Below are 22,925 nucleotides of genomic sequence, written 5' to 3' on the forward strand. Positions count from 1 at the left end.
GGTTTAACAACACCAGGGTTATCTTGCAGGTCTTATCACCCAGTGCCTTCAGGGTCATGTATAACATCTACCTTCATTCACAGACTTAATAATACAGGCAACCTTTGTTTTGCATGGGGGCTATGTTCTGGACTGTGTGTGGGTTAGTGAAATGCATGCAAGCCCACTCTGCCCCTGGCCCTTTTCATTGTCTTTATGATGTTTTGGTGCTACTTCTGGGTTTGGCACTGTGTGTGTGTTTGCAATTGCATGTCATTTGGACACACTTAAGTCGGTCTTTGCCTGTATAATATTCTAAAGCAACATCACATATTCATCCAAAACATGCAAATCTCCTAAATGCAACACACATCTTAAGAGCAGAAGGAGGTATGTCATCTGAGCAGTGCCAGAACATTACCTTCTTTTGGATGTTCACCCTCTCTTTCCAGCAAACCTTGACACACAGCATAGAAAATTGGAATTGCTAGCTCTGCCCTGGAGCCCCTTCAGAGAAAGAAAACCCACACACTTATTTCTACATTCAGGCAAGCATTAATCCAATGCCAGGAGGACAATATCCTATTCCCAGGTACAGTACTGGAAAGGGCAGTAGTCTTGCTGAGGGGAAGTGAAGGGGAGAGATGTGAGTCAGTTCTAGAGGAGTTCAAAGGTCTGCAAGATCAGAGCACATTGCTGTGTCAGATGAGTGAATGTGCTTTATTTCGTGGGACTGCATGACTTTTTCTGTGCCTGGCTGTATGCTTCTTCTGTTCTTGCCAGAAGGAAGAAATAGAATAGACTGCAGTGCAATCAATTCACCTATGTAAGGGAAAAGACAAAATTCACAAGAATGGTGTTGAGTATGAATTGGGATGGGAAACTGTATCCCTCTACACATAGAAGACCCTTTATGGCTGCAGATACCAGGGAAAAGGTTTAGTTAGTTCCACTTTAGTGATGCCCCTTATGTTTGCGCCCTTTGCTTTTGCCTACAGCAGCAAATTGATTTTATGAGAATGGCAGAACACTACGTACACTGAAGGGTAGGGGAGAAAGAGAACTAGAGGAGTATGGGAGGAGGGAGGTTGCAGGAGGAACAGAGTCAGGGCCAACACCAGATGGGCATGGCCCCAGAAAAGCACCAGAGGCATATTTTTATGAAATGTGGGACTGGAATGACACACCACTCGAAACATGAACAGATAAGGGGTCACCCCAACCTTCCTTCCCACCAGTGAAATCTCATGGGCTTCTCACTCGTATCTAATAATGGCACAGACACTATCCAATAGCTATGCTTGTCTCACAGGAAATGAAGAACAACAGTACGCTCCTTCATGACTAATGATCACCCACTAGGCCCTAAAGCAGTAGAAGGATTCCACTGCAGTGCATACAAGAGCCAGGATCTTCAACCAGATTTCCTGGCCCAGTAACTCTCTTTTTCAAAACAATACTTTTCAAAAGCAGAATTTCTAGCTTCATGCACATAGGCCAGAGAACGTTAACTTTTTGATGATGAAGGAAGGTGCAGTAAACCTTAGAGTCAGTTCTCACAGGAAACTCCAATATAAGTTTCAGAAGAACCCTCTTGGGTGAGCTCAAAGGCCGATCTAATCCAACATCCTGTTTCCCATGGTGACCAGATAGATGTTGAAGTGAAGCCTATGAGCAGGGCCTGAGGGAAAGAGCCCTCTCCCACTGCTGTTTCCTCTAAAGACTGACATTAAGTGGCATGTCCCCTCTGTTCTTTACAGCCTTCGTGACTAGTAGCCTTTGATAGCCTTTATCTTCTGCAGTGAATGTATCTATTCCACCTTTGAAGCCATCTCAGTTGGAGGCTGCCATCACATCAAGGAGCAGCAATTCTCATATCTTAACTGCTATGCACTGTTTGAAGAAATACTTCCTTTTTGTCTTCCCCTGATATCGGGCATTGTCAGAGGACAACAGATTCTCTAGTGTTATGAGAGATAGAGGGAGGGGAAGAACCCTTATCTGTACCCAGCCCTATTCAGATTCACTTTGTCCAAAGTCCTATTCAGGGATGAAAAGAATGCCCCAGGGGAACAGACGGTGCAGCAGGTGTGGGTGACCACACCCTACCAAGTCACCACCACATGCCCTGCCTCGCCTGCTCCGATCTCCCTGCCCTGAATGGGAAGGTCCCACTGCAGGGTGAATTCTAAGCACACCCATCTAAGCGGACTTGGAATCTCTTTTCCAATCTTGCTGGTCAATGTGGGAAGTGCAGGAATGTAAGGGTGCCACACACAGGGACATTAGGGCTGTGGCTAGGGTATGGCTCTATAGCCTCTCTCCAGTTTGTGTCCTCATGTGTTCTTTTGATTACCTGAATAGGGCTTGAATTGATGGATTGGCAAACCGTTCACTGCAGAGAGACCGTGGGATGCAAGATAAAGCTGACTAGTTCAGGATGTACAAGTTGGCCACTGCTATATTTTACAATAGTAAGCCCACAACATTATGGTGTTTGGGCAGCAGAGAAATGTATTCTTCCTGTTAAGGAAGGAATTGCTATTCCCAAGGTTTTAGGGGGAAATAGAGCCAATATCATAAGGGTGATTCATGGGTGAAGAAGAAAGGCGGGGGGGGGGGGTATTTCCAGGAGGATGTGAGGATAGGAGGACTTGAATGAAGAAGGGTGCGGTGCCACTAAAGACAGGTGTGAAGTGGACTTAAATATCTTGCACGGTGGCACTTCTGGAAGGAACTGCCAAAAAAGCAGGGGAATTGAATGATAATACTATGATAAGAATAGAATTTGGCAAGCAAACTCCTTGTTCATAATAATTCACAAAGTACAAGCTATCAAAACCCGATAAATTCCTCAAAATGAATGTAGCTGTATAACTCATTGCCAAAAACCTCAGAATTTATAGGCCTTGCCCAATATAGTGCCAAAAGCATACTTTGCATTCCAATACAATAGCTCACTTTGTTTAATTGCCCCACACAGGTATGAATCACAGAGAAACCAACCCTCTTTAAAAAAAAGAAAAGAATTAATAAAGTACTTGCTGACCTGAAGATCACCTCTTAAGCACAATTTTTCGATAAGACAGGTTTATGGATTTTCCCATAATGTGTTGATAGTTTGTACTGAATTTACCATTAGAAAGATCTGCTGTTGAGAGGGTTTACGAATGCCACAAATTATGAAATCAGGAGGTGCCAGAAGGGAAGGGGGTGTTGGAATATTTGACCAAATTCCTTTTCTTCCCTGTCAGCATCTCATAACTGTATGATGGGCAATAAGAGGCAGGTCCTGGGTCACCACAGCTCATCACTCTAAAGGCTATGATGGGCTGATCCTGGATCACATTACGGTTATTAGAAAATTTGTCCTATCATTTAAAAACATCCCTCATACATTGGGGATCTTCTCCAAATCAAAAAATGGTTTGAAATTTTAAAACCAGTTGTTTTTGAGATTACACAAACATTCAGGTTTTGTAAAAAGAAACAAAACCCTGAAAGACTGTTTACATATTAATTAACCTCTTTTCTTTCTTTAGCTACCTATTAACCTCATTTTAAAATTAAGCTTTAAGCTTTAACCCAAGGAAAGTGCACTGCAATTTAGTAAACTGTTCCTCAGTTATTTCAAGGCAAATAACCGAAAGCTCTTCCATAGATCAGCCGGTAGCCGGAGATTGCTTTCGTATTTTGAATATTTTTGACGTTGCCCATTAAAGTTTGTAAAGCACAAATTGTAATGTTTCTCCCTGTAGCTACAGCTTGCTGTAAACATCTTTATCAGCAGGAACTCAGTGTCATTTTGGAAGCTTGTAGTATTTTTCATGGTGATTTTATTTGCACTTTATTGCTACCTCTTTCACTCTTTAGCTAAAGGATGTGGAAATGAGGCATTTTAGAAGTGAGAACGTTCCCAGAGTGAGAACATTTTCTCAGTGACAATTATTCTTAAACTGTGGTCTTCAGTGCAATTTCAATTCATTCCCAAGACCACCACGAAAATAATATATGGGCATGTTTTTGGAGCAAATGTTGACAAACAGTGCTCTAAAACTCAGTCCCTTCTGTTCTGTGAGGCAACATCAGTGGATAGGTGCTGCCAGGTTTCCACATTTTCTCTGCCACTGATATGCTTGTCTGAAGAGAAATATAATCGGTCTTTTCTGTGGAAGGTTCAGTTGGCCCTGAAAAGTAGTGTATATGCAAATCCTAACATGGGTAGGCAAACTAAGGCCCAGGGGCCGGATCCGGCCCAATCGCCTTCTAAATCCGGCACGTGGACGGTCCAGGAACTGGCATGTTTTTACATGAGTAGAATGTGTGCTTTTATTTAAAATGCATCTCTGGGTTATTTGTGGGGCATAGGAATTTGTTCTCCTTTTTTTTCAAAATATAGTCCGGCCCCCCACAAGGTCTGAGGGACAGCCCCCCTGCTGAAAAAGTTTGCTGATCCCTGGAGCACTGAACCACATTACCTAACAGAGCTCTTTACCCTTTCGCCCAGCATTAGGGATTACCAACTTGCCCTCCCTTTGTTGTTGTTGTTTAGTCATTTAGTTGTGTCCGACTCTTCATGTAAAGGTAAAGGGACCCCTGACCTTTGGGTCCAGTCACGGACGACTCTGGGGTTGCGGTGCTCATCTCACTTTACTGGCCGAGGGAGCCGGCGTACAGCTTCTGGGTCATGTGGCCAGCATGATTAAGCTGCTTCTGGCGAACCAGAGCAGCGCACAGAAACGCTATTTACCTTCCTGCTGGAGCGGTACCTGTTTATCTACTTGCACTTTGACGTGCTTTCAAACTGCTAGGTTGGCAGGAGCAGGGACTGAGCAACGGGACCTCACCCCGTTACTGGGATTCGACCTTCTGATCGACAAGCCCTAGGCTCAGTGGTTTAACCCACAGTGCCACGCGCGTCCTCATGACTCTTCTCATCCTCATCCGGCTCTTCATGACCTCCTGGCAAATAGAAGGGAAAGAATTGGAGGCAGTGAGAGATTTTACTTTCTTGGGCTCCATGATCACTGCAGATGGTGACAGCCCTCCCTTAAGGAGAATCAATTACCACTCTCCCATTGCCATCCTATGGCATAAGTCTCATAGGGAGTTACAGCTACCTCAAAGTCACTCCCTGGTAACACAGGGATGGAAGTGAGGCCTGGCTTGTCTGTTTCTATCCCCTCCTCACAGTGACTCACCTGTAAAACTCACTAGCACCACTACTGGAGTTTCAATTCAAAAGGCTAACAAATCCTTTCTCTGTGGCAGCCCAAAGAAGAAAATGTGGTAGTTCCAGAAGGCGCTGGTTCTTAAAAAAATAAAAAAGTGATTGTGAGATGAATGTTTGGTATGGGGGTCTCTTAAATATATTGAACAAAAAAGAAGTTAATGAAAATAAAACAGTTTGCGGGGGGGGGGGGCGTTAAGAATTGCAGTATTCTAAGCAGCAGAGAAGCTGCTTAGAAAAGCTGGTGTTGACTGTGGATAGAAATGTAACTCTTCACCCACCAGTTAAAATGTCATTTTCTCAACTGACTCTCTCAAGATTGTGGAAAGCAATTAATAATTTGGATTGCCATGTATCATTGGAAAAAGCCCTTATATCATGCTACTAAAGCAATTCAAGTTATCAAGGTGCCTGGTGGGTGCACAAAATACAGTGTGGGATGGAGATGTGAAGAAATTTTCCATGGCAAATGTTAAATCCTCTGTTCTCACATCCCTGCTGATTTGTGAGCTGCAAGTGTGCAGATTTCCTTTCCAGCAGCCCACGACTTTCTCTCGGAAACCAGCCCAAGAATATGCCTGGATACTAGGAATGTTGTGTTCCCATGTAGACCTACAGACCTGGTATGGAGCAAATATCAACGCCCTCTCTTTTCGAGTAAGAGCCTATGTAAGGAAATAGGAGATTACAACAGAGGGGTGAGAGAATTAGGGAATGGAAACTTTGTTGTCAAGAAGCCTGATCTCCCCTGAAACAGCTCTTGTCTGGCACAAATGTCACTCTGACATTCCGGGGTGCTGAGGAAACACACAAGCAATTTTTTATTTCATTTTAACAAGTTGCGCAAACCATTTTAAGCCAATGTCCTTTGTAGCCCTTCAAAGCTGAAGCCAGAATGGTTGTGTCATCCTTTATCATAGGGTACAATGTTATCTACCAGTCTCTTTCCCAGGGAGAGCGTATTCGGATGTGGGGTGGCCCTCCCAGTCTGAGACTGATGCAGTGTGTGTTTAGCTCAAGGAATTATTCGCAGAGGAAGTGCCAGATAGGTTTGATCTAGCAGACTCAATTAGCCAATGCTTTGCTCAGGAGTGCGTATGTAAAATCCTCCCAGGGGAAATGTTTCTTTCTTTAACATATTAATAGGACTTCCCCAGAGTTAAGAGCGCTAATGACAGCCTGGAGCTCATCTACATTAGATTGCTTGAAAAAACATTATGTGGGAGGAGGATTCCGTAGGGGTGAGAGTTCAGAAAATAGTAGGAGTGGTGGAAAATGTTCTTAAATGCTTTTTTCGGAGGGAGGAATTGGTTGGTTGCAGGAACCTTCCATTCAGATTTCCCAGGATTTAGACAAAAATGAATAGCAGGAAACAAGCTGTATAAAAAGAATACATTCCTTTGAATTGTATGAAGAACATACAGCACAGGCATACATCCGATGGGGGAGCTGCTTGTTCCATTCAAGATAATCTTTCACTGCTGGCAGCCATGATGACTAATAGCTTGATCAAGAGCTACATCAGCACAATAAGTAACTCCTGGATCCAGATCTAAATCCTGCATCTGGCAAGCAAGGCCAACAGCTATCCAGCTCTACCTTGCTTGTCAGACCGACTGATTAGTGCTGTAAGAAGGAAATGGACAGTTCTAAGGCTCAAACAGCTTTTAGCATGCTATGTAAGGAACTGTCAACTGTGTCCCATTTATCTGCCACTGACTGCCACACAGTCATCTCTTATGCAATACTGTGGTAGCCCAGAGACCTAGCCCTGACCTTACAACTTCCCACCTTATTATGTTGGAAATACATCCTGGTTTCTTCTGAAGGGAGTACCAGCTTTGTTCTCAGAGGAGAGATGGTGGTTTTACATCTAGTCTACCTGCAGAGCACACTAGCATAGACTATGGCTGTTAAGGGCAGTGGCTTCTGGTACAATTCATTTCTACCAAAATGACTTCGCCGTTCTGTTTCCGATGTTGAGGCTGTATATGCCATTTCTTAGGTAGGCAAAATGTGGGAAATATCAGCAGGCTTGGGAGGACCCTAAGGTCAGCAGAAGTCAAAAAGTTGTTAGGGTGATGCCCCCTCCCCCCTAAAAAAACTCACAGTCCAGTGAGACCTGTTCATGTGCAGTGGCCTGGTTGACTGTTGGGGGAGATGGGGGGCAGGGCAGGGATGAGGCGGAGTGGCTAGATTTCTGATTAGCAACACTTCACACTGTAACATTTTGTTACAGGTCCCATTTGTATCCAGTATAAGAATAGTGTGCTACTCTAGCCTTTAAAAAAATAAAAAATAAAATAAACAATTAGAGTATATCTTATAGATAGCTTAGAATGATTGACATAGGGACTCCCAGGAGTTTCCAGTCTAATTGACACCTACTTAATTTCTACAATGCCATAATCACTGGTGATCCTGGAGAACTTACTGGCCTTGTGATATGTATAGCCCAGTTCTGTGTGTGTTTACATGGAAGTAAATTTCGCTGTGTTCAGTGGGGCTTACTCGTAAGTAAGAGTACCTAGAATTCCAGTTTGTTTACTTTCAACCATGCAGCATAGACCTGTATAGGCTTTCCCCTGAAATTTGGTGCTAACACAGCTCTTGAATATGCAGAAGAATTTTTACAGCATTTGATTCAATCATCTTCAGATGCATGGAATAAGAAATCCAGACACTGGTAAGTCAGCCTGGCCCTGGAGTCACCTATGATTGTCCCTAGTTTTGGGTCCCAATTTCCTGTTGCTTGCTTGCTCAAGAATATCACAGCCTCATAGAATGAAATTAATAAAATGTATGTCAAACCACTGCAGTTAACCACTCTGAAAGGCTCAGAACAGGCACTGTATTACTTTGGCATTTGCCCTTCTTCTTCTTCTTCTTCTTCTTCTTCTTCTTCTTCTTCTTCTTCTTCTTCTTCTTCTGATTAGGCAATACTACCATCAGCTGAGAATCATTTCTTGCAGCCAGCATCTTGTCAAGTTTAGGCTACTTAGTGCTGCACCTTTAAGCAGGAAACTACATCTCACCCTGCAGAATAAAGCAAAGCACATTTCACCAAGTGTGAGAAAATAATCAAGAGGGAGTAGCCAAACTGGATGTTTGAAAATGAAGCATTACTTGAAATCCCAGTTCTTGGCTGTCCTGACTGTGTTGCTTAATATAGTACACTCTACACACTTTTTTAAAAAAGAGAAGATCCTCTTCAGGTTTCGTTCTATTCTTTTCTCTTCAGGTTTATATCCTGCCTCTCAGTACAAAACTTTCTAGGTGCCTAACATAACAAATATGTAAAACAACACATTAAAAATCCAGACAATTAAACAGCAGTGAGACTGTGGTAAAGTGATCAGCTTGGATTCCCTCCAGATTTGAAATGTAGATATTTATCAGTGTTTATTGATAAGCTTTTATCTATGGTTGCATGTCACCTATTACCATTGTTTGCCCATAAACTACCAAAGCATTCTGAACAAACTGGATTCAAACATCATATATGTGACATTTTGTTTTTCTTTGTGCCACACCGGGGCCTGCAGGATATTGCACGATATGCTACACTGAGAGCCTTAGAAAGGAAGTAGGTAATATAGCATGCCATAATAACCGAGTCTGACCGATGGTGCATCAAGATCAGCTTCCTGCCTCCTGCAGCAGCTAGAATCAGATTATTACAGGAAACGTAGAAGGAGCCACAGGGCAAATATGGGATAAATGGTTTACTCTTAGATTCCAACAAGCTGTGGCTAAGGGCAGCTTATTCAGTACACTATAAATGTGAGCAATTCTCTGTCAAAAATGTGGTGATGGCTAATACTGTAGATGGTAGCAATACAAATGACTATTAACAAGGGTGATGAAGGCATACATCCTCCTCGAGATACTTTTTAGCCTAAGGATGCTGGAAGCTTTCAATTAAAACAGGGAGATGACTTGCTCCATTATTGCCCCGTGCTCTTGTACCATTCTGAAGCATCAAGTACCATCAGAAACAATATTCTGGGCCTCAGCCTGACTGAGGAAGGCTACTCCTGTGAGTACTGAATGTCTTCTATAGTAGCCATATTTTAGAATTAGACTTGGACTGTGTGGGGACTTGTCCAGCTTTTTCTCATCATGAAAAGGTATCAACTGGGACTACTGTCACATTTGAATCTAGTATGCTTGTCACTTCTAACAGATGAATCTCATTAGCTCTGGTTTCCAAGAAGCTCTGGATTTGGAAGATTGGCATAAGGTTCGTCCACCTGTCAGAGCTGCTACGCTGCTCTGACAAGAAACCCAATTCTTGCTGCAGATGAATGCCTGTCACTTATGAACATAAGAACTGTCTTGCTGGATCACCTCAAGGTCTATCAGTGGAAGCCGGACATGGAGACATAATGCTGCTTTCATAGTTGATAACCATTGATAGCCTTGGATAAATTCATGGAAGTCTATCTAAGTTAATGGTTATCATCCCATCATCCTGGGCAACCAGGCAGGTTTCACCCACAGTCTCATGAGCCACACCAATCATTATTTCCATATACAGATAGCATAACACCCATACAGAATAAAGGAGACAAACCACACAGAGATTATCGAATGTGACAACAGCACCATTGTCTATTACACTGGATGCAGACATGGTGACAGCACAACCAAACACAGCTTCTCGTTGTGTTTTCACACAGTGAAATAGATATTTGTGCAATCACGATGGAACATTTCAATCTTCCAGGAAGCTTTTCTGTTGACCTTAAGGTGTCTATTCTGAAAAGGGAGACTGCAATGTGAAGCTACTGACATAGTTTATTGAGAGGCTCCCTGTGGCCTGAATCTAGACAATGGTTTTTGTTTTAAATCACACTACATTTGTTAATTACCAGTGCCAGGATGTTTCTGTTATCACCAACCCTGTATTGTGAATGGTCACTGTTAATTCATTTCCCTCCAATGTCACTGTTTACATTTCACCACATACACCCTTTTATATATAATATACCAGCAACTCAGAAGGAGGAATTCAGTGTAGCACTAAGGAAGTTGCTCCATCAGCACAAGTATCTCTGCTTGCCTGATGAAAAATATCCTGTCTCCTTCCCTCACATGCTGCTTTTGGGATGGAGGGGAAAGGGGGAAGCCTTGATGTGCTAGCGGAAGCCATTGTGTGGGCTTCAGCTGTCTTTTATTCAATCATCCCACTGGTTCTGCTAGCTAGGGGTGGTGGGAGTTGTAGTCCAACAACAGCTGGGGACCCAAGTTTGAGAAACACTGCTCACACCTGGCCCAGAACAACACTTGATGCATCTAATGGTGGGTCCAAGGTTGAGGAACCTGCGGCCTTCCAGGTATTGCCAAAGTACAATCCCTACCATCCCTGCCCATTGGTCATGCTGGGGTGGATTGGAGTTATAGGGCAACATCTGGAGAGCCACAGCTTCATCACTCCTGAATAATCCACAAAAGCTTATTTTTTTTCCTGTAGTTTTTCACCTGGGTTTTGTATTTTAATGCTGTTTTATTATCTGCATTGTGTCTTAGGAAGTCTCAGAATGTAGAGTGGTTTATGGATCCTTACGTACATAAATAAATGGCAGAATAAATTTGTTGCTCTTCAAGGCGTTACAAGTCTCTCTTGATGTAATTCTCTCCCTATGCCTGCTTCAAGGGCTAACTTTGTAGGAAATATATTCTGTTTAAAGTGGCACAAACTGGATGATGAATTTATTTGGCCACTTCATAAATCCTGTTCCAAACAGTGAAATCTCAGAGAAAGATCTGCCAGCTACTTTTAGTACAGACATGAGGGATTCTGAGATGCAATTAGTTGCGGCAGAGACACTTATCAGGATCACAGTTAAGTGACCACAGAAGATCAATGGGATAGGAAGCCCATTAGCAAACCGAGATTATGCACAGATATTTATTTGCTGCTAAGTGCAAGCTGCTCCGCCATGGCTCATCTAGTAGCATTAACATGCGAAGTAGCACCAGTGACACAAATTCTCATGTGGGAAGTGTTTGTTTTTATTCTCTTAGTCATGGCAGAAGTGAAGGGGGAAATGGTAGAGCATTCAAATGACTTGCTTATTTGTGAGTAATGCTGCTGTTGAAGTCAAGAAGAAACTCTTTGGGGCACATCCACACTGACACTCGGGGCCTGCAGAGTTCTCACTTCCACCTTAGCGGAGCAGGAACATGGGATGCTCTTCTTGGCAAGAAGACTCAGTGTCACTGCACTGTCATGCAAGAATGTCCAGTGTGAGGAATTAACTCTTTATTTTTGTTTTAAATATATTTTTATTAAAGATTTCTTACAAAATCTTACAAAAATACATGTGTTGTCTCTTTTTTCAAGTTGTGTTTTCTACAGATCAGTTTCATTTGCTGTGAGACATACAGTGTTAGGGGGGGAAAGAGGGGGAGGGGGAATGGTGAGTTGGGTGGTTATGCTTCTATTCTCCTATTTAGTGTATGTGTGGGGTTTTGCGTCAGCATTACTTGTATGGGTTCTCTTACTATTAGCTTGTTGTATTTCCTTGGTGGTGAGAGAGGTTGAGGGTGGCTTAGGGTGTAGTTGGTTGACTGTACAGTCATACCTCACGTTACATTTGCTTCATGTTACATTTTTTCAGGTTGCGTCCCGCGGCGACCTGGAACTACCGGAAAGGGTTACTTCCGGGTTTCGCCGCTCATGCATGCGCAGAAGTGCAAAATAACGTCACACGCATGCGCAGAAGTGGTGAATCGCAACCCGCGCGTGCGCAGATGTGACGCTGCGGGTTGCGTTCCTTTCATGTTGCGAACGGGCCTCCGGAATGGATCCCATTCGCAACCAGAGGTATCACTGTAGTGAGATTTGCTTTTGTGTGTGTGTGTGTGTTTTAATCAGGTTAGCCAGATTGATTCCTATGTTGTTGGTGGATTCTTGTTGTTGTCTTGTTGGGCTATGTATGTGATAAAGTGGAGCCATACTGGGATGAAGGCATCTTCTTCTATTTGTGCCCATGTCAGTTATTTATTGGTTACTTTTTCTAATAGGGCAGTTTCCCATACTATTTGATACCATTGGTCCATGCTTACTCCTGACAGGTCTCTCCAGTGTCTGGCTATGATGCTTCTGGCTGCTGAGAGTAGGAGGAACTGACTCTTTATTGCCAAAAGTACACTTACAAGTTAAGGGGAGTCATGTCCATCAGTCCTAAGTCTCTCAGCTACTCCTAGCTGTGCACCTGATAAGGCAGTCATTGCAACAGAGAGGTCCCTCCCCACCTCGGCTTATGTATCTCCCCCATCCAAGGTGCGTGCAAGCAGATGAAGACCACCTGCGTGCAACCTTCTGCTCCTTCCGCTTTAATCCTCTTCTGGTCCTGGGAGATGGTGCTGCAGCAGAGGTGGGGGAAGGAGGAGGAGGTGTGGAAGCCTTTGACAAGGTCTTGGAGTGCATAGAATGCACTTTAGAATGTTCTATGTACGTGCCCTGAATCTTAGTCCTGATTTGCATGGATATGCATTTGCCCTTATGCTCACAGCCAGTGCAGCACAGTGCACCTGAATCTAACACCAAAGAAGCAAGCTGATCCATAAAAGTAGAGCGGGGAGCCAGCATCCTGACATGTTGCTTTCAGGCCACTGCTGTTCTTAATTGTGAAACTGAGCAGATGCCAAACAAGGTTCTTCATTATGCATTAATAAACTGCTTAAATAAATTGCTTAAAATGGATCCGTTCTGCTGATCTGACTACGTAGAGCCTTCTCTCTTGACTCTTGAGTTATACGGTGGTACCTCGGGTTAAGTACTTAATTCGTTCTGGAGGTCCGTGTTTAACCTGAACCGTTCTTAACCTGAAGCACCACTTTAGCTAATGGGGCCTCCTGCTGCCGCTGCGCCACCGCTGCACAATTTCTGTTCTCATCCTGGAGCAAATTTCTTAACCTGAGGTAATATTTCTGGGTTAGTGGAGTCTGTAACCTGAAGCGTATGTAACCTGAGGTACCACTGTATAAGGATCTGGCAGGAAATGGGTGTGCTGTAATGGACAGATACAGGGTCTACCTTGGCTGCTATAAGCTTCCATTTTTCTGTTTTAGACTTTACTCATGTTGCTAGGCAAGTCTCTGAAATGATTTCTAACTTCAACCTCTGACTCTGAGATTTCAAACTTTGGTCCCAGAGAGCTGCAACCCCATCCCCAAACACTGGGCCTGCCGTTACTGTATTTAGAGCAAAATCCTATTCATGTCTACCCCAAAATAAGTCCCACAGGTTCAATTCAACTTGTTCCCAGGAAAGCATGTTAAGGATTGCATACTTGCATATTCACAAAGCACAAATGTGACCTGCTGCATGTCATTGGGAAACTGAGTCACAGGATGCAGAGGTGCGGCTCATATCTGAATAGTCGGAGCTCTGCTGCTGCCTCATCACACAGCCAAATATTCCCTGGTGTATTTTTTAAAAAAATGGGGAAAAAAGTTTATTATAAGAAAGAAATGATATTCCAAAATAAACACATACACATCAAATCAGTATAACCTTCTATAACAAGACATGATACTATAAAGTCCCAGGTGCAGGTGAGAAGGATTTCTGTTATATTTGTGCATATCTCTGACAGGCCATCTTGGGCACTATCCATAACATCAGCATCTTCCAACTCTGGACTGCTGTTGCATATTTGAATGAACCTTTTATGAGTCCCATATCTGCACATGCCTGGCTGGGATTTGTGTCATACTGCCTGTTTTTAAAGCATATTTTGTTAAGCCGTTGTCTGGTATATTAGAGCCACAGGTGATGCAGATCCTTTTCTCAGTCAATCATTTTATTTGTATGCCGCCCTTCCAAAGTTAAAACCATGACCAAGGCCGCTTACAACATACTTTAAAAAATACATAATCACTAATTTACTGATATTTTATTTCTTATGCAGCCTATAGCAACATACATACCACAAGGGCTACAGTCAAACCTTGGTTCCTGAAGCCTCCGTTTTGGAACATTTCGGCTCCCGAATGCCAAAAACCTGGAAATAATTGTTCTGATTTTTGAACATTTTTTGGAAGCTGAACATCCGACGTGGCTTCCGCTTAAGTGCAGGAAGGTCTTGCAGCCAACTGGAAGCTGCGCCTTCGTTGTCAAACATTTTAGACGCCAAATGGGCTTCTGGAACGGATTACGTTTGACAACTGAGGTTTGACTGTATAGGGATATTTTAAAGTGGAATTTTACTTCCCAACTCTATGGCATTCTGAGATCTGCTGAGACATGCCTCTCTTTCAGCATATCATTAGGTGCCTAGGGATCCAGCTTTACACAATTTTCACAACTCACAAATTGCATCAATGAACAGTGCCAATACCCATTAATAAATTCAGACTGTCTTCACAGTTCTAGTTATTCTGGCTCCACCGAACTCCCGCTACTGTACACATGACATTACCCATGATGCAGAGCTATCCTGCAGTTTCTTGAGAAATATGACTGTTTGAAGCTGATTTGAGGGGAAAATGCATCAACCTGAAATGAAAACTTAAGTCACATTTACTTTGCAGTTAAGCAAGACAGCCATTGCACATGCACAGATGACAGTTTCCTTTTTTTTAAAAGAATATTTATTAGATTTTCCAATTTTAAAACAAACAAACAAGAACAGAACAAACAAAAACATTAAAAAAGACATAAAATTCATAAACCATACTTTTAAATAACGAATTTCTCAGACCTCCTCATACTTCTCCTCCTTATATCCCAATTAAAATTCTTTGTTCAGCAAATCCTTCATTTAAAGCATTACAGCTTATAACCCTTTTCAAACCCTTTCCCCCCCATCTATGTTCCTTTATATCATTACAGCTAGAAACCCCTCAATTTTAATCCAACACCATTTAACTTTCCTTAGTTTTACAGTATTTCTGTAAATAGTCCTTAAATTTTTTCCAATCTTCTTCAGCCGACTCTTCTCCCTGGTCACGGATTCTGCTCGTCAATTCTGCCAGTCCCATACAGTCGATCAGCTTCATCTGCCATTCTTCCAGAGTGGGTAGATCTTGCGTCTTCCAATACTTTGCTATGAGTATTCTTGCTGCTGTTGTAGCATACATAAAAAAAGTTCTATCCTTCTTTGGCACCACTTGGCCAGCCATGCCCAAGAGAAAGGCCTCTGGTTTCTTCAAGAAGGTATATTTAAATACCTTTTTCAATTCGTTATATATCATTTCCCAGAAAGCCTTAATCCTGGGACACGTCCACCAAAGGTGAAAGAATGTACCTTCCTTTTCCTTACATTTCCAACATTTGTTGTCGGGCAAATGGTAGATTTTTGCAAGCTTGACTGGGGTCATGTACCACCTATATATCATTTTCATAATATTCTCTCTAAAGGCATTACATGCCGTAAATTTAATCCCGGTGGTCCACAACTGTTCCCAGTCAGCAAACATAATATTATGTCCAACATCTTGTGCCCATTTAATCATTACAGATTTAACCGTCTCATCCTGAGTATTCCATTTCAGCAACAAGTTATACATTTTTGACAAAGTCTTAGTTTTGGATTCTAGCAATTCTGTTTCCAATTTAGATTTTTTCACCTGGAAACCAACTTTCTTGTCCAAATTATAAACCTCCATTATCTGATAGTAGTGAAGCCAATCTCGCACTTTATCTTTCAGTTTTTCAAAACTCTGCAGTTTCAATCTGTCCCCTTCTTGTTCCAAAATTTCCCAATATTTTGGCCATTTGGCCTCCATGTTAAGTTTTCTCTGAGCCTTAGCCTCCATTGGTGACAACCACCTTGGAGTTTTATTTTCCAATAGATCTTTGTATCTAGTCCAAACATTAAACAGTGCTCTCCTGACAATATGATTTTTAAAAGCCTTATGTGCTTTCACCTTGTTGTACCACAAATATGCATGCCACCCAAAAACATTGTTAAAACCTTCAAGATCCAAAATGTCTGTGTTCTCAAGAAGCAGCCAGTCTTTCAACCAGCAAAATGCTGCTGATTCATAGTAGAGTTTAAAGTCTGGCAGGGCAAATCCACCTCTTTCCTTTACATCAGTTAATATCTTAAATTTTATTCTAGGCTTCTTGCCCTGCCAGACAAATTTAGAAATATCTTTCTGCCACTTCTTGAAACAATCCATCTTGTCCAAAATTTGCAAAGTTTGGAACAAAAACAACATTTTAGGCAATACATTCATCTTTATAGCTGCTATACGACCCAACAAGGAAAGCTTCAAATTCGACCAAATTTCTAAATCTTTTTTCACTTCAGCCCAACATTTTTCATAATTATCTTTAAACAAATTCCCATTTTTAGCTGTCATATTAATCCCCAAATATTTCACTTTCTTAACCACAGTCAGGCCTGTTTCATTCTGGAACTTTTCTCTCTCTATCGATGTTAAATTTTTCTCAAGAACTTTAGTTTTTAACTTATTCAATTTAAATCCTGCAACCTGACCAAATTCTTGAATTAATTCTAAAACTCTTTTAGTACTTGATTCTGGCTCCTGTAGTGTCAAAACTAGATCATCTGCAAACGCTCTTAGTTTAAACTGTTTGGCTCCGACCTGTATACCTTTAACCATCCGGTCCCTTCTAATCATGTTCAGCAAAACCTCCAGGACCGAAATAAAAAGCAGGGGAGGAGATCCCTGTCGTGTCCCTTTTTCTATCTTGAACTGTTCTGTAACCACATTATTTACAATTAGTTTAGCCGTTTGTTCTGAGTATATTGCACCAATACCATTCTCAAAACCATGGCCTACCCCCATACCCTGTAGGTTCTTTTTCATAAAGCTCCAAGAAATATTGTCAAAGGCTTTCTCCGCGTCCACAAATATCAAAACTGCCTTAGTGTTTATGTTCACTTCTAACTTCTCCAAAATGTCAATTATATTCCTTAAATTGTCCGACAGATGTCTACCCGGGAGAAAGCCCGCCTGGTCCTTATGAATCTCCTCAATCAGTACTTTTTTCAATCTCTTAGCTAAAATGTCAGCAAAGATTTTGTAATCCACATTTAATAAGGATATGGGACGGTAGTTCCTAAGTTGAGTCTTTTCAGTCTCTGTTTTTGGTATTAGTGTAATGTAGGCCTCTTTCCACGATTCTGGTGCCCTTTTCCCCTCCAAAATTTCATTACAAACTTCCTTCAATGGTTGCAATAGCCACTCTTTCAAAAGTCTGTAGTAACAGGAAGACAACCCATCCGGTCCTGGAGACTTGCCCACTTGCATACTTAGAATGGCACCTTCTACCTCCTGGTCGGTTATCTTACAGTTCAGCATAAGCTTACTTTTTTGTGAAATTTTTTGTAATCCATTTATCTTCAAAAATCGATCTATGTCCATTTCGTTCTGTGGCCCTACAGATGACAGTTTCCTGATCAAGAGTTGGGGGGAGGTTGTAAGGTGGAAACAAAATCTTTGTACCCATAGAGATGCTTAACGTGAAATATTTTACGGGATCTAAACTGGGTCATTGAGTATGGGAGAGACATTTTTGTCTGGAAGCCTTGATGATGACCCCTCGACATCCCGGGATATTGATTTATTAAAGCATCATTTCCTCATCTAAAGTTTATGCCATACTTACAATTGTAGGCTGGCTGCTGTTTTCATATGATAGGCCCAGTCATGGCTGCTATTATGAGAGCTGTGGATGTGGGAGTTCATGCTGAAGGCTCCCCATGTTTTGAATTTCTTTTTCTCATCCCAAGTCTAGAGACTTTCAAAACAAGCAGTGATGCATGTTGTATTAAATGTAGCCTATTCTCTCTCTCTTTTTTCCTTTTTAGTCAGGCAGCTGGAGGTGTGGGAAAAGGAAATTAGTCAGCAGAGGTAAAGATAGCTGGGCTTGAGGCCAGTGGCTGACAGCGCACTCTTTTAAAATTAATGATGTGCCCGGATATCAAGATGATGGAGCTATGATTTCATTTTGTATACAGACAGACACATAATGATGCTTGCGCACACTTACACACATATACACATACATATCCATGGACATGGTTTTCCACAACCAGATGCATTCATATCCTGTTGCACCTGCAGAACAAGGAATGCTAATTCAACTGGCCTGGAGGATGTGTACAATAAATGTTGATCTTTCATTTGAGTCTGTTAAGATCTGTTGAACACTTATGAATACTGTAGGATCTCAAGGACTTAAAAGTTCCTTTTATGGACTATCAATGAGAGAGGGGTGGGGGAAACTTGCCAGTTATTACCACCAACAATGCAGCCCATCTAGCTGGGTTCCAAGTAGGAAGAAATCAATTTCAGTGCCTGGCCGACTGCTCTGCTGTCCTGTCAAAAGCTTTGCAAGGTTTAGCATTATTGTGCAACCCTGATAGCTCCTCAAAAGTACCATATGGTTGTGTCTTTTACTATGGTTATTCAGCTGCACTGAAGCATAGCTTTATGGGTATGGTCATGTGCAGTGCTTTTTTTCTTTAAAAAAATGTTTAGGGGTACTCTCATTATGACTCACCATTTTAAAGTTCAAACTGGGGGAAATAAATACAGTAAACGGACAAAAGTACAAAGATTCACAACATTTTTAGGGGTGTGCATATCCCTGCATACCCCCAGAAAAAAAGCAGTGCTCATGTGTGTGCATGCTGGAGTTATGTCACTGGGGCAAGAGTGTAAAACATCACACTGGCAAAGTGAATATTACATCAGCCTAATCATGGAACGTTGTTCTGACTGTAATAAAGACCTCAGCAACAGACCTGAGGCTGCAGCTTATGCAGTAGAAATAGATGCTTAGAGTGTATGGGATTCCTACTCCCTTTCATGCTCCAGGCATAACAACCATGGACAATTACTGGGGCCACAGCTCGCGCACATAATGTGGGCTTGTCCAGCAGTCGTCATATTTTGAGCTGAAATCTGAAGCAGTATGACCCTGATTCTCAATTCCTCCATCATATATTTAAGGGGGTCAGTGCCATATTTCATGTATGCATGCATATAGAATATAGTCAGGCAACATTCTTATTGAGGATACTCCTTGTTGCTAAACATGTGATTCTCAGGAAAATGTAAGTCCCTGCCAGATCATGAGAGATGGGTTAGGAAATGCTAACTCAATCAGTCTTGGAGCAAGTGACATTCATGAGGTGAGGAAATCTGGAAAAAAGAGAGAGGGAGCGTGTGGGGTGGGTTTTTGGAGCCATGTAAGATTTACCGTATGTTGCATATACACTGTACCTTTAAAACACATTCAAAGGACGTTTGTCTCCTCAAAGAATTCTGGGCAGTGTAGTTTACTTCTTGCAGACTTGCAATTCCCAACAACCCTTAAATTACAGTACCCAGAATTCTTTGAGGGGGAGACTGTGCTTCAAATGTGCTTTAAAGATATAAGCCCTGGATGGATACCACTTCGACCATGCTAGAGCAGGAGGCCAACTGTGTGAAAGTAAACAGATGAGGGAACAGAGGACAGTGGTTGTGATGAAAATTTGTATGTGTATAGTTTTTTTAAAAAAATCTTCTAGGACATGTTAATAAACAAATAAAAACCTTGCTAACAAAGGAGGAAGAATAGGGCTTCATGTATGGCCATGGGAGTGGGGGGTAAATTTCTAGGAACTAAAAAAAAAGTAAGAGAGAATAATAAATTATTTAAAAGAATGATCTTTTTAAGCCATATGTTTTGGTGAAAAGTAAGGTGCCATGTGTTTTGTTAAAATAGTTTATCAGTATTTACTAGCTATTGCTAAATAATTATTGGTTGTTTTACTCTGAAGAAACTCTTTAAACTAATGGCTTGAAATGCTTATGTGTCAGGGCAGTGTGATATGCAAGGAAGACAATTCTGTATCTGGGCAAAAAACTAGACTGATCTTTGCATGTTTGCATTTAAATACAGTAGCAGCTGCTGTGCAGCAAGTGGGGAGAGTATAACCCTTTCTTTTCCTGCTGTGGTCCAAATGATTATTGCTCCTCTGAAACTGCTGTTTGCTATTGGCACCAGTGGGGGAATTCCTCAGTCCCTTAAACACTGAGAAGTTCAGATCAAGACTTCTCTCTCACCTGTTGACAATCACCGCTAGATACAATTCCTATTTTAAGCTGGAAATATAGGAGAAGCTATACATTTGTGGAGGGGGAACTTTGGGGAAATGCGTGTGGCTATGTGTACGTCTGCCCTTTGGTGGCGTTCATGTGTTAAGGAAGCTTGCACATGTGTAGCTGTGGTCTGGGAGGGGGGCAGAATGAAGCAAATTCAGCACACCTGGGCTTAAAAAACCATGCTGATATTAGCAGGATGCTGTTTCCAGATGGAGATGGTGCTTCTTCTGTAGTTTTTAATAACTGTGCAACAATATGAAGCACAGGGCCAGCTCCCACTGCTGAGGAAGTGCCCTGTGGTGGGCTGCTCCTGCTTTTCTCCCCTGATGCGCATACCTGCTGGAAGCAGCAGCAGAATTGCAATCTGCACCATGACCTGTGAGGATTGCTCAGGGGCACTGTGAGCAATTAAAACAGCAGGCAGCTCCCAGACCCAGGTGTTATGGCCTCTTGCAGCTGCCTAAGGTGCTGACACAGGCACTGACAAAGCACCATAAATGAAATCTAGCGTCCCCCTCTGCTCCTTCCCACCTTTGCTAGCATGCATCACCCACACTACAGCATATTTCTAACTCAATTTAACTTCAGCAGCAGTCTGGCCTGCTTTTAATAGTAGAGGTTTGCCCCCTTGCAAGTCAGACAAATCAGAAAGCAAACAATTAATAGAGAAAGTGTTAAAGCTTAGTTAATACTGAGGAAGTGTAACATTTATTCATTAACAAAAAAATTAAGTCCAGCAATTTTTCGTTTGCCGTCTGCAGTACTGACCCTGGGACCCGTGCCTCACCTGAGTGGGCTAAGCATCTTTTCACTTTTGCAATTTAAATTAGCTTATTTGTCCGCCGGAACCACTCGTTGGATTTAGAGGCTGAATGTTCATCCAGCTACCACAGGTGTGCAAAACCTAGGATTATGGTTTTAATATAAAAGTTATCTAATAATAATAATATCACACAGGCATGCATTCACACCTTGTCAGGCAGCTCTAGGGCACTGAGGAGGATAATAGGGGTGCCAGATCCCCACACATCCTCCATCCCCAGCATTTATTGTCACCAGCTATTTGTCTTTTGCAAATTTTTATGTAGGTGCTAGTAGGCTCAGAACATTATATTTTGTTTCATCTGTCTGAGGTTCAAATCTAGGGAAGAGGTGAGAATCGCAGCCATGGCAACTAGGCTGGGAAACTCTAATTATTTCCCTTGTTGAAACAAGAGTCTGGAATTCTATTTCGGTATGTTGAACCTCAAATCTGCATGTTGCAGCTATGTGAACTAGGTGAAGCTTTTCTTAGTCTAGCTTGCCAAGTAGAACAGCAAAAGAAGCACAACAGGATTTTTTTCTTTTTAACTGTATAAAAAAGCACTGGCAAGGTTGCTCCATCCCAATCGCTTTCCTTGGGCAAATGTCATAGATGACAGAAGGGGATCAAAGTGTGCTTTCTTTAATCCTGCAGTTGGTTATCCTGAAGTCGCTGGAACACCTTGCGTGTGAGCAGAGCATGCAGGGTTTATCTGTTCCACAAGCGCACATATGTTGTATGCTGCCACATCACAGTTCTTTTTATTTCATTCCCCACTGTTGAGATGGCAAGACCCTGGATGTAACATTCTTTGAACCGGTTTGCTTTGCCCGGATTTGCTTCTTGCTCCCCCCCCCCCGCCACCCTCCGCAAAATGTTACAGTAAGCAAACAGGGCTTAGTCAGAAGCCCACGTGATGGTCTTAGGTGCTCAGTATAATCTGGGTGACATCAGAGGTGTAGGAGGAAGCTCTCTGCAGTGTGTTTACCTACTTGGCTCAGGGATACTCCAAGCTGCCAGGGGAACAAACAGATGCTTCAAACATTTGCCACTCTACATCAAAGGCACAGAGGAAGGAAACAGCTTGATCGGATTTTCCTGTGGTCAACAGGAAACTTTACCTTTGAGCTGCTTCTTTCATATAGATTAATCTTGTCTTCATCTTGTCTTCCCTTCTTCCCAGCTTTGTTCCTTCCAGTGACTCCAACAGAAGCACCATCTTCTCATGATTAGTCTCAAAGGTTTCAGAATTGTTAAACACTGAAATCAAAAGAAGACATTTCAGGGTGCGGGGTGGGGGTTGAGCAACTGCCAAGTGTTTACATTTTGGTTAATTATTCTGTAATAGTTTTCTGCTTGCTGTGGGGGTAGCTGTTTTATTTAATTCATCCCATTTCAGAGCTATCAGCTCCAGGGCAATTGTGCTACGTGGCCTGACAGTGTTCCTTTCCTCATCCCACTCCCTGGCAAAGCTATTGAATATCTGTTTGAAGCCACTAGGTGCAGGGAGTTTGGGCTTGGTGTTATCAGTATGCAAACAGCTCACAGCTCTATATCTCCATTCCATCTGGACCACATGTAGCTGTGTTTGCATGTTGAACTGATGCATGGAAGCAGCAAGGGCTTCTATCCTGTCCTCCATTACTCACCCCCCAAAAACTAAAAAGCTCAAAACACAGTAACCTTTCCTCCTAGGACAAAAGAATTGGCACCAGCGCAAACTCAATTTAACAAGCTGTCAAAAGCTGCCTGCGACAGCAGAGTCTTCACAATACAGCAAAAAGCAGGAGTGATAGAGCCAAATGACCTTCTTGGGGAATGGAGTTCCCA

The sequence above is a fragment of the Podarcis raffonei genome, chromosome 5, assembly GCF_027172205.1.
Source record: "Podarcis raffonei isolate rPodRaf1 chromosome 5, rPodRaf1.pri, whole genome shotgun sequence".
NCBI lineage: Eukaryota > Metazoa > Chordata > Lepidosauria > Squamata > Lacertidae > Podarcis > Podarcis raffonei.